This window comes from Mobula birostris, chromosome 2 (assembly GCF_030028105.1).
Source record: "Mobula birostris isolate sMobBir1 chromosome 2, sMobBir1.hap1, whole genome shotgun sequence".
NCBI lineage: Eukaryota > Metazoa > Chordata > Chondrichthyes > Myliobatiformes > Myliobatidae > Mobula > Mobula birostris.
Genome location: NC_092371.1, coordinates 116,295,949 through 116,308,647, shown reverse-complemented (window position 1 = coordinate 116,308,647; position 12,699 = coordinate 116,295,949). Strand labels below are relative to the sequence as shown.

At 38.9% G+C, this 12,699-nt stretch overlaps 1 protein-coding gene across 9 annotated transcripts in view; it reads left to right on the top strand.

The window, feature by feature from the left end:
* The window catches only part of LOC140190211 (sodium/calcium exchanger 1-like), a 237,587-nt gene that overhangs the window by 216,317 nt on the left and 8,571 nt on the right, over positions 1–12,699 (top strand). The window lies entirely within an intron of this gene.

The following is a 12,699-nucleotide window of genomic DNA, read 5'->3' as shown; positions in this document are numbered from 1 at the left end:
GTTGATCTTACTGGTGATCAATTCTGGGTACTGCATCACAGTTGATATCATTTGGGAGAGATTTAGCAAACACCTCTTAATCAAAATTAAGCATACGGTGGTAAGATGCTAGAAATTGCGCAAAATTGGTTGAATCCACTATGTTTTCCAACTTTCCACAGAAGATGTTGCGGATACTTTTAAATGGCATAGTTTAAAAATACAAGTAAATTATGGTAAATCTTTGTAAATGGCTGGATAGGCCCTAATCTGTGTGGTGTAACTAAATCTGGGGATTATACTTCAGGAAAATTGTCAAAGCTTTGAAGATGTTAAAGACTACATTTAAAAGAATAGCATTAAGAATGTGCTGCTTACAAGTTGAGGTGAGATGAACTGGGTTTGTTTTGGGCAGGAAGTTAATAACAGGAGATTTAATTCTGATTTTTGGGAAGAGTAAAGAAAGGGGCTCCATTATCGGTGACAAAAATTGGTTACCAAAGGATACGTTTTAAGTAACTGTCAGAAAAATGGCAGCAAGATGACAAGACAATAACATAAATTATAGTCTGAATGGATGGTGATAGCAGATTGAATAATAGTTTTCAAACGGGAATAAGATTAATACACAGGGTAGAAAGAACAGGGAATCAGGACTAATTAGATGTTTAACGGAGCTGAAATAATAAATCTAATGGCCGTCTTCTGTGCTGGATCATTATAATTCATTGACTCATTCCTCAAAGTTATCCTCTACAATGCTCCACCTCTTCCCTTTTGCACCGGATTATTCCTATAGCCCCACACTCCTGTGAAATCAAGTACAGTGAATTCCTGTTAATTGGGGCAGCCAGTTAATTGGACCAGTACAGATTGGTCCAATTAGTTGGCTGCCCCAATTAGCCAAAGTTTCATGTAAACAGTTTAAAAAGGTATTAAAAAATGAATTACTGTTTAACTGAGAAATAAATTATGTATTTAAATGAAATACAGAGGAATTAATCTAGTGTAGTGCCATGTTCTTTTGATTGACTGTAAATGAACAAAATCAGCGCAGAGACCTAATGCAGATGATAGACTGTCTTCATACAATGCTTTTGCTGATTACATTCTCCAAATCTTTATTTTCATTGTACATTCTAAATGATTTTCGATAGCTTCAAATTCTTAGTAGGTCCTAGCTTGTTGAAGTAGTGAAATCATTTCATTTTCACTCCCGGTTGTTTCTGCCATCTCCAGGCATGAATGCTTGAAACCACAGTGAGCAAAACAGTCTGAATTATCTTATTGCTTATTTCTCGCCAACTATCAGTAACAAAAATCACTGCTTTTTGAACAAAGTGCACAAACCTGATGCAATTTAAAAGTTGTTTGCTCTGAGCATGGTGTAGTGTCTAACAGCACACAAGTTGAATTTCTCTAGTTTTGGTTCTCTTGGAATTTCAATAGATGTATGTTATTGAAATTACAGTAAATGTATCATCAATAATCTCCAAATTATAGATCGTGTTAATCAACATCTGTCACTCAAAGGAAAATAATTTGGACTATATTCAGATGCATTTATCAGAAGTTCAAAGTGAAAGGTGCATATATTCAAATTATATTTAAATTTTAAGATAAATAATGATTTTCACATGTGTTATAGCACTGGTCATTTTTCATTTTTGTCTGTGGTATTAGGGAGTTTTTCTTTTGCTATTACTCCCAAACTAAGAAGTTGATGCATTCTGCAATCCAAATTTGTCTGTATTTCCCATTTGAGAAGCAAATATGGAAAATTAATTTCCTACTTTTAGGCAACCTCTTGAGGCAGCACCTGCCCATGTTCATTCTGAAAGCTACAAATACATTTCACTCTGCAGGTGTCCCCAAAATCTGGGTTTTAAAGCTCTTCTAAAGTGTGTATCTCCTGACCCTGCTATTAACAACAGCTTGCTCTTTCTGTATCAGCTTCACCCATCTGCACTGCATTGTACCCTGATTTGCACTTCAGTTGCCCTTAACAAATGCCTCTTTACAAGTGCTCAAGAATACTGAGGGAGGCAAGGAAGGAGATTGCCAAGGCCTTGACGGAGATCTTTGCATCCTCTTAGCTACAGGCAAGGTCCCAGAAGATTGGAGGAAAGGTAACAGAGGTAATCTAGGAAATAATAGGCTGGTGACCCTTCCAGCAGTCTTAGGAAAATTACTGGAGAAGTTTCTTGGGGGTAGAAATTCTGTGCATTTGGAAAAACATGGATTTATAGGGATTGCCAGCATGGCACTAGGGGAGTGGTCCTGTCTCAGATAAATTTTATGAGGAAGTGAGAATGAGCTTGAGGATAGAGAAGTTGGTGCTTGCATAAATTTGATAGGGTCCTCATGGTTGGTTGCTTCAGAAGGTTGTCACGTGGGGTCCATGGTGTGTTGATTATAGATGCAAACTTGGCTTGGTCATTGATGAAGAAGGGTAACAGTAGAGGAGTGATTTTCTGACGTGAGAACTGACCAGTAGTCTTCAAAAATCAATACTGAAACTTCATAATAAATTCATAATTGTACAAGATACAGCAGGATACAGATCAGTTGCAGATATTGATGGGGAAATGGCAGATGGAGTTTAATCTGGACAAGTGACATTTGACATTTTGGGAAGTCAAATGCTAGAGGAAAATATATGGTAAATGGCCAGACCGTTAAGAGCTCTGATATGCAAAGGGACCTTGGAGTGCAAGTTTACAACTCTTTGACAGTGGCAATACAAGTGGATAAGGGTGGTAAAGAATACATAATATGTGCTGCCTTCATTGGCCAGTGCGTTGATTATAAATTGGACAAATCATGTTGCAGCTGTATAAAACTTCAGTTAGGCCACATTTGGAGTACTGCATGCATTTCTGCTTACCATGCTATAGGAATGATGTGGAGCTTTTGGAGAAGGTGCAGAAGAGGTTCAGCAGGATATCGCTTGAAATGGAGTGTATTAGATGGAAGGGCAGGTTAGACAATGTTATATTGTTTCCTTTGAATTGTTGCTAGCTGAAAGAAGACCTGATAGGAGGATGTTTAAAAGATTGTGAGTCATGGTGTAGATGGTCTCCCTTTCTAACCTTCCCTTCCTCCCAGTGAAAATCCAGAGGGTATAGGGTTTAAATTAAGAGAGAGAGTTTTAAGGAGATGCATAAAGCAAACTTTGCTTTTACTGTGGTAAGTGGCTGGACCATTCTTCCAGGGGAAGTAATTGAAGCAAATGCAATACAACGTTTAAGAGATATTTAGACAGCCAAGTGAGTAGGCAAGGACTATAAATTCATGAGGCCTGTGCAAACAGATTGGGCACCACAGTAGTATAGCGGTTAACAGACGCTCTTATAGGTTGGGGAGTTGGAGTTTGAAATTCATTTCCGGCATCATCTGTAAATTTCTCTATGTCCTTTCCACTGAATCTAGTTTTCCCCGAGTGCTACACTCTCCTTCCACAGTCCAAAGACATACTGTGTAGCTTAATTGGTCTTTGTAAATTGTCCCATGATTAGATTAAGGTTAAATCAAAGTTGTTGGGGCAGTGAGACCCTAATGCAAGGGGTCAACTCTGTACTCTATCATTAAATAAATAGAGTAGATTCATTAGATTTGTATCATGCAACACACATCAAAATTGCTGGTGAACGCAGCAGGCCAGGCAGCATCTGTAGGAAGAGGTGCAGTCGACGTTTCAGGCCGAGACCCTTCGTCAGGACTAACTGAAGGAAGAGTGAGTAAGGGATTTGAAAGTTGGAGGGGGAGGGGAAGATCCAAAATGATAGGAGAAGACAGGAGGGGGAGGGATGGAGCCAAGAGCTGGACAGGTGATTGGCAAAAGGGGATACGAGAGGATTAGGGGACAGGAGGTCTGGGAAGAAAGACAAGGGGGGGGAACCCAGAGGATGGGCAAGAGGTATATTCAGAGGGACAGAGGGAGAAAAAGGAGAGTGAGAGAAAGAATGTGTGCATAAAAATAAGTAACAGATTCTTTCTCTCACTCTCCTTTTTCTCCCTCTGTCCCTCTGAATATACCTCTTGCCCATCCTCTGGGTTCCCCCCCCCCCCCACTCCTTGTCTTTCTTCCCGGACCTCCTGTCCCATGATCCTCTCGTATCCCCTTTTGTCAATCACCTGTCCAGCTCTTGGCTCCATCCCTCCCCCTCCTGTCTTCTCCTATCATTTTGGATCTCCCCCTCCCCCTCCAACTTTCAAATCCCTTACTCACTCTTCCTTCAGTTAGTCCTGACGAAGGGTCTCGGCCTGAAATGTCGACTGCACCTCTTCCTACAGATGCTGCCTGGCCTGCTGCGTTCACCAGCAACTTTGATGTGTGTTGCTTGAATTTCCAGCATCTGCAGAATTCCTGTTGTTTAGATTTGTATCATGGTTATTTTAGGTGCTGGCTGAAACTTCTGTTCCTGTGCTGTGATTAAGCTTTTAATATTCTAACATAGCTAAGTGTTTGATCTGTCTCATTCTTACTGGGTTTTAAATACAGTGGATTCTGGTCAATTGGGACACATTGGAATCAGTACATTTTGGCTCAATTAAGCAACTGCCCCAATTAACTGAATCATCATGAAATAATTAATAAGGAATAAAATAAGACTGTTTAACTGAGTAACAAATTGTGTATTTAAATGAAATATAGAATAAATTAGAACACTACCAAAACTACTACCTGACTATAAAACTCTAGTTGCTCATTGTTATCTGGAGTTCATTCAATGTACGCTGACATGTACGTTTCGTTGACTGTAAATGAATAAAATCAATGCCGACACCTAGTGCAGATAGTGGACTGCCTTCAGGCAGTGATTTCAACGATTGCATTCTCCAAATCTTCATTTCAATTGTAACATTCAAGATGATTGTCGATGCCTTCAAATTCTTTGTAGTTCTACAGTTTGTAGCAATTAAGTGGAATCCACAGCTCTGGTGATATAATTTTGATCCTGACTTCTGAGATTGTATGTGTGAAGTTTATGCTTTCTCCTTATGACCACATGCCTGTCCTCCCACTTCCTAAAGAGAAATGCAGGTTGTCACTTGAGCTTAGTGAATAGGGGAGAATAAAACTGGATTGGTGTAAGTGGGCACCTTATAGTCAGTGCAAGCATTGGCCATCAGTTAAAAGGAGTCTATATCGGTTTCATATTTGCATCTAATAAGGGCTACATCCTGAAGAAACATATTTACTGTATTCATGAAGAACAGCTTTTCTACATAGAAAATGTTCTGGAAAACAAGTTGAGTGTTTTATACTTGCTGCTCTTTAACCTTAGCTTTCCTTATTACTGTCAGTTGTGCCACAGACATTTGCATTATTTGCAAATTTCTTTATCATGCCCCTATATTTAAGTCCAAATTAATGGAAAGAAACTTATAGTCATCCATAAATCCATTACCCATTGTTGCCTGCCACTGGACCAGATTTCCACTTTCCCTTGTATCTAATGGGCTTTTGCTTTTTTTTTGATGACACTGTCATGTGGAATCTTAATAAAATCTTTGGTAATACCCTTGCAGATGACTTTGTGTCTGCTGAACTCATCAGTTCTCCGTTGTTACTTCAATTTTATCAAATTAGACAGTTTCCCCTGAAAAGTATACTTACAATGTGTCTTTTAATGAAGGCGTGTATTGTGGCTCAAAATTGATTCCATTAATTTTCCCACTTACATTAAGCTAACTCTCCTGTAATTACAGTATTCAGTTTATTCCTTTTTAATCAATAGTGCTAAGTCATTGCTGTTCAGACCCTACAGTTATGTAAAGGTGAGTTGAAAAGCAGTAAAGCTGGAAATATTAAAATATCACAATTCAGGGTATACTTGGGTCAGGCAACACCTACAGAAAGTTGACATCTAGAACCAATGACCTTTGATCAGAATTGAAAATTGGTGGAAATAAAATTTGTTCACTTCACCTCTCCTCTTGCTTGCAAATTGTAACTAAGGAATGTCTGTGATTGGCTGGAGACAGACAGACTGACTGACGTGATGCTGGCTGTGAGAGTAATGAAAGCTTATTAATCAGATGAACTGTGCAGAGAAGATGTGAATGGAAGGAATGAAAAATAACATTGAATAAAAAAATTATGCTGCAAGGTCCTTCCTAGCAGCTTGATATTCTATCTAGCAATTTTTGCTTTGTACATCCTCTTATTTTCTGTTTATCCCATCAAACATGTTGCACTCTCTTTACTAATAATGCAACATTAATTCTTTTTATGAATATAAAGCTTCCTCATATTTCCAGCAACAGTTATTATTTTACTCATTTCTGGTATCTGCAGTTTTTAATTTTACTATGTCTTTTTCTTACTGTTTTTATAAAGCATTATTGAATTTTCTTTAATTTTAGTTGCTACTTTCTTCATACCTTTTTCGATGTCCTAATTTTTCTCTAAATCGTTCTCCTGTATGTATATTTTCCCAGATTTTTCTGTTCTCTCAGGACTTTTATTTATTTTCCCCTCTGTGCAATTGCTCATTTAGGAGCTTATGATTTGTCCATAAGACATAGGGAGCAGAATTACACCATTCAGTCCATTGAGTCTGCTCTGCTGTTTCACCATGGCTGATCTATTTCCCTTTCAACCCCATTCTCCTGCCTTCTCCCCATCACCTTTTATGCCCTGACTAATCAAAAACCAATCAACCTCTGCCTTAAATACACTCAATGACCTGGCCTCCACAGCCACCTATGGCAACGAATTCCACAGATTTACCACCCTCTAGCTATAGGAATTATTCCTCATCTGTTCTAAGTGGATATTCCTCTATTCTGAGGCTATGCTCCCCCCAATATAAGAAACATTCACTCTATCAAGGTCTTTCTACATTTGATAAGTTTCAATGAGATGCTCTCTCATTCTTTTAAATTCCACCGAGTAAAAGACGAAAGCCGTCAATTATTCCTCATTGGCTTTTAACTTCTTTCAATACCTCCCTTATCTGTAGGACTGAGTCACCTTCAGTTATCTGCACCTTATCCGCTCTGGCTCTGTATAAAATTGATGTTAGCCTAATTTGTAACCTTTACCCTATTTTTCTTTTTCAGTAACAGTTAAATCTAATTAAATTATGATCACCTCTACACAACTGCATGCCCAGCTTCATTCCCTAAAGCTAAATCCAAAGTTCCTGCACTCCCTCTATGCTTTTTGCACTGACTCAGAATTCCTCTGTACCTTTTTACATCAACTATGCTAACAGATATTAGGGTAATGGAAGCACCTTTTTATTTTTTCTACTGCTTTTCAACTTGTATATTTATCTATATTTGTTCTCATCTTCAGACTGTTTGAAAGTTTGTAGTAAAATCTCCTGTAGTATAATTGTCTCTGTATTAGTTCAGTCATCTAGCCTCATCTGACAATTCTTCTGACATTGTGCTTTCTCACAGCTGTGATTGTTTTGTTTTGAATGAGTATTATCTCCATATTTTATTCTGAGCCCCCCCCCCAATCCACAGGTCATCTGAAGACATTACAAATATATTCATTCTTCAGAACTGCCCCTTTTCAGTCTAGGCAACGCCTACATTATAGCCATCCATTAACAAAATTTGCTCTTCCAGAATTGTCGGAAGAGATTGACATTAACAGGATTATTACAAAATGCCCAAGAAATAAATTGTCTAATGTCTTCACATTTGAACAGATGATGTACCTTTTTAGCACACTGGGCTTGTTTTGTTGCCTCACAGTTTTTCTTCCACCACTGCTCGGCATTTTCCAGATTATCCTTGAGATATCCTCGAGTAAAATGGTCAGCAAGCTTAAGTGTAAGTTGTAGTAGTGCAATCACGTCAAGTTGAGTATGTTGCTCTCCTAAGGGGTTCTCTATTGGTGGGTTCTAAGGTGGCTATAGAGGCCAGTCCAGGATCCACATATGCAGTATGGACACAAGTAAGTGGTAGATGTAGTCAGCGGTTGGATCTTGGTTGTTTAGTCTCTCCTTTTCCTAGATGCCACTTGTTCTCTGAAGCACAGCAGAGGTCCATCTAATGTGGTGTAAACTGTAAACCTTAATGACCAGACAAAGGAATTTCACTGAATGTAAAACTCTATTTTACAAAGGTTTGATGCTGTAGGAAAATCTGCCATAGCTAAGGTTTGGGATTTACTACAACATTTGCAGTCAACTTGTATCTCCTAATGTAGCTGCTAGATACTTAAGATTTTTGTGTTAGAAACTGAAAAGGCTATCTCTTATTTCTCCTACACCACACCCCTCTCCAAAGCCATAAGCCATGAGCCAGCAGCCGCAATACTATCGTTACTGTTGACAGAAAGAAAACTATTCTATGGGAGCACACTTCCACTTAAAATATGGGGTTCAGTGATAAATATGGCTTTGTATTTGAAAAATGGAAGCATTAGACAGTTTTATCAGAATGTAGGAGTAGGATGGAGGTTACTGCTGGAGTAGGCTCAAGCACCCGTGTAGTCTTAATCTTACAAATGGAAAAAGCATGGAATTGTTAGGGATAGTCAGCTTTGTTTTCTGCATGGGGAGGACCCATCTCATAAATTTGATTTGAATTTTTTTGAATTAACATAAATGATGAGGATAGGTCAGTTGATGTTGTCCACTTACTATTGACATTGATGTATTATTGTCACATGTTCTGAGATACAGTAGAAAAAATTGAATTTTGAAAGTCATCCATATAGTGAGGCCCTCTATGGATTTTGCATCATAGCTGTCTGTGAAACACAAGCCAAGGCTGTATGATATGGAGAGCAAACTGTTGCCCATGTAGCAGGCTTCCTCTCTCCATGCAGTTGATGAATCCAAAGGAATGGCAGAGACCGATACTGTTTGGCACCAGCGGTATTGCTGGAGTTGCAAGTCAGCGTTAAACTCAACGTAGGACTGCCTTGGGGACCCCTAGCTCTGGATTTTTCCTCAGGGCTTGCTCCAGAAGCCTTCCCCATGAGTGGGTATAGCCGCAAGGCAGTGGGGGTTTGAGATCAGAGATTCTGGTAGATGAGCTGCCAACCATGGCTGACGAGCCCTATCTGCCCAAAGCAATTGGTTTTAAGGCACCAGTGAACTGCTTTTGCCTCTTCTCCTGTCAGTAGGGACGGTTCCACCGGGCTTAGTAGCTAAGCCACGCGTGAAGATCAGGTTGTTAGATGCTATTTAAGATGTATGCCATTGGGAACATGTGATAAATAGTGGGAGCTTATCCCCACTCTATCCTCAATAGGCTATGACAACCTTATGGAACCATATATCCATGCAGATTGTATTTTTAAAAACTTGTGTATTTTGAGGTACTACAAGGAAAAGCAGTAACAAAATGCAGAATATAGTGTTACAGTTCAAGGAAGTTCAGTGTAGTTAGATTATTAGATAGATTGTGAGGTCAAGAGTTCTTCAGTGTTTAAGAGCAGGATAAAAGCTTTCCTTGAACTTGGTTGTGTGTGTTATCAAGCTTTTGAATCAAGAAAAGAAAATGTCTGTGGCAAGAGGTGTCATCTTATGCTGGCTGCTTTTCAGAGGCAGTGAAGTATAGACAGCATTTTAAAAATCATGAGATTCAGCAGATATTGGAAGTTTTGAGCAGCACACAAAGTGTTGGAAGAACTCAGGTCAGGCAGCATCTATGAGGGGAGTAAACAGTCAACATTTTGGGCTGAGATTTTTCATAAGGACTGGAAAGGCAGTGGGAAGTAGCCAGAGTAAGTTTGGGGAAAATGCCAAGTTCCTCCAAAATTCTCCATGATTTTCCCCACATTCTTAGTCTGACTTCTTCCCCCTTCCTTTCCAGTCCTGGTGAAGGTTTCAGCCCAAGATGTCAGCTCTTTATTCCCATTTATAGATGCTGCATTTTGAACATTTAACAAGATTCCTTACGGTAGGCTGGTCCAGAAGATTGACTTGCAAGGGTACATTGGTAGGTTAGGTTCAGAACTGACTTCTTCACAGATGAGTGACTTGGGGTTAGTAGAGGGCTGTTTGCCTGACTGGTCTGTGACAAGTGGTGTTCCTCAAAAACCAGTGATGGGACCTGTTGTTTGTAATATATTTTAATGATTTGGATGAAAATATAAGTGGACCAATAAGTAAATTTGCAGATGACATGCAAACTAGAGTCAGGAATAGCAAGAAAGATTGTCAACGCATACAGTAGGATATAGATCAGTTGAAAATTTGGGTGGAGAAATGTAAGGTGGAGTTTAATGAAGACAATTGTGAGGTGATGCAGTTTGGGAGGTTAAATGTAAGTGCAAAGTATACAATAAATAGCAGGACCCTTAAGAGATTGATGTACCAAGAGATCTTGCATTGCAAGTGCTTAGCTCCCTGAACATTGATGGGTTTGTAAAGGAAGCAAAAAGAATGTTTGCCTGAATATATGGCAGTGAGTACAAGAGGTATCAAATTACCTTGCAGTTGTGTAAAACTTCAGTTAGGCCACATTTGGAGTATTGTACATTTCTAGTCATACCCATAGGAAAGAGGCGAAGACTTTGGAAAAAAGTGCAGAAGAGGTCCACTAGGTTGTTGCCTGGATTGCAGTGTATTACATATAAAGAGAGGTTGCATGAATGTGAATTGTTTTCTTTGGAATGTCAGGCTGAGCGGTGACCTAATAGAAGTTTTACATGTAATGCAGATGAACTTAATGCCTGGATTAGTACGTAAACTATATGATGATGCCATTACACAGACTTGGGCTACGTCCACACTAGACTGGATAAACCCATAACCGAAGCTATTTCTCTTCGTTTTGACCCTCCGTCCACACTGAAACGGTGTTTTCCTCCCCCGAAAATAGAGATTTTCAGAAACGCTCTCTAGAGTGAATAAATCTGAAAACGCCTAATATCTGTGGTAGTGTGTACGGGGTAACTGGCAATTCATAAAACCGCTGTCATAACGTGCCGGAACAAATGGTGGTGGCAGCACGGCATTTCATTGTTTTCTTGAACGCAACCTCCAACACCACAACAATATCTGACAATAGATGTGTAATATCCTAATGTAACATTGTATGGAAATACAAGATAACACTGATGCAGACATGTTTTATACATTTAACAAGGTGCTTTATTAATATATTGTTTGTGCAAACATTCAATTGATGCAATTGTCACTTTTGCCCAGTAACTCGTTTTATTGCACATGTTAAATACAGCAAAACAATACACAAAGATATGGCAAAAGTAAAGGCAAACAAATGAGGTAACAGCAGATTTCACTTTTGCCCAGTAACAAGCCTTATTGCATTTAGTTGTAGCTGTCGTCCCTTTCATCGGTGAAGAGACTAGGAAATGTTTCTGAACAAACGTGCACCAAGTCTTTCATTTGGCAATTTTAAGTTTTTCTAGTCTGTAACTGGACGGACGTGCAGCAAGTACACCGTTTCCTCTTCACTTGTTTTCTGTGTGTCCTGCACATGCCCAGTAGGAGGAGATTCGCCCAAATATCTGTTTTAATGTGGACAGAGGTATTTTTTAAAACACCTAGTGTGGACGTAGCCTTGGTTGAGGGAAGAAGTGGAATGGCAGGATTCAGATATGATTGAGGGAGGTGTGAAAGAGGTGAGGAAGTCATGTTGCTGATCAGAAAGAATGTTGCAGTGGTACTTAGTGAGGACATCCTGCAGGACTCATCCAGTGAGGCAGAATAGCAGAGCTGAGGAATAAGAAAGATCAGGTCAGTGTATGAGATGTAGGGTCTGCAGGTTTCTGCATTTTCAGGTTCCCACTGGTCTTCAGTGCCTCAATGATGAGTGCGACAGGTTTGGGAAATCCTGTCCAATTTGCTTTGTTCATTTAATGCAGTTCAATTTATTGATGCATATTGAATCATGGTATGCTGGTATCAGAATACGTTAATGCTTAAGGGGATTTCTAAGTGGGTATTAGTGTTCCAACAATGCTATTTGTAGAACCATAAATTAGCATTTCTTCTTTGGTCAACATACAAAATGAACTTGTTGACCATTTATCTTTTTTTCTGTAATCTTGCTAAATGGGCTCCTCATGTTTCTGCATAAATAATTGGAAGTGTAAAATAATTTTATGACAAATTCAGTGCTTAATTGAAAATCTTTTATGGAATTAGTTCAGTGATACTGTGATCAAGTACACAAAGGATTAAATATTATAGTCCTACACAGAAGTGACTAATTGCAAAATAATACACCTTAAATGTGGATTTATTTTTCAAATTCCTTTTAGTTTCCCTTCTTGAATCTCAGTTTTTGCATTGTAAATTCACTGGTAATTGTCTCTTTTGATCTCTCCCTCCTGTTAGGTGTTTCTTCTCATCAAGTCCTCCCTTTTTTTTGCTTAAACAGATTGGGATAAAAGTTGGTCTCCACTGTTTTAAGCAGCAAGACCTTTTTTAGAAGTTGTGGCAGAATTTGGAGTGTTCTAGCCCCTCAACCCTGCCTCACCATCCAATATGTTCATGGTTGATCTGGCCACAAATTGACTCTCCTGTGCCAGTTTCTGCAACCTCAATTTACCTGATTATTTTTGAATTGAAAAAAATTCCAAACTTTTTAATTTGCATATTGAAATGCCACACTTTCTCCTGGAAAGTTTATAATGTCAGTTAATTGGTGTTCATAAACCCAATAAAATCATAGCTGCTCTCACTCTGGAATGTAGTAATTAATTCTCCATTATGATTTTCTACAATAAAAACCTGTTAGATCAGCAACCTAGAAATTGGTAACGCCATT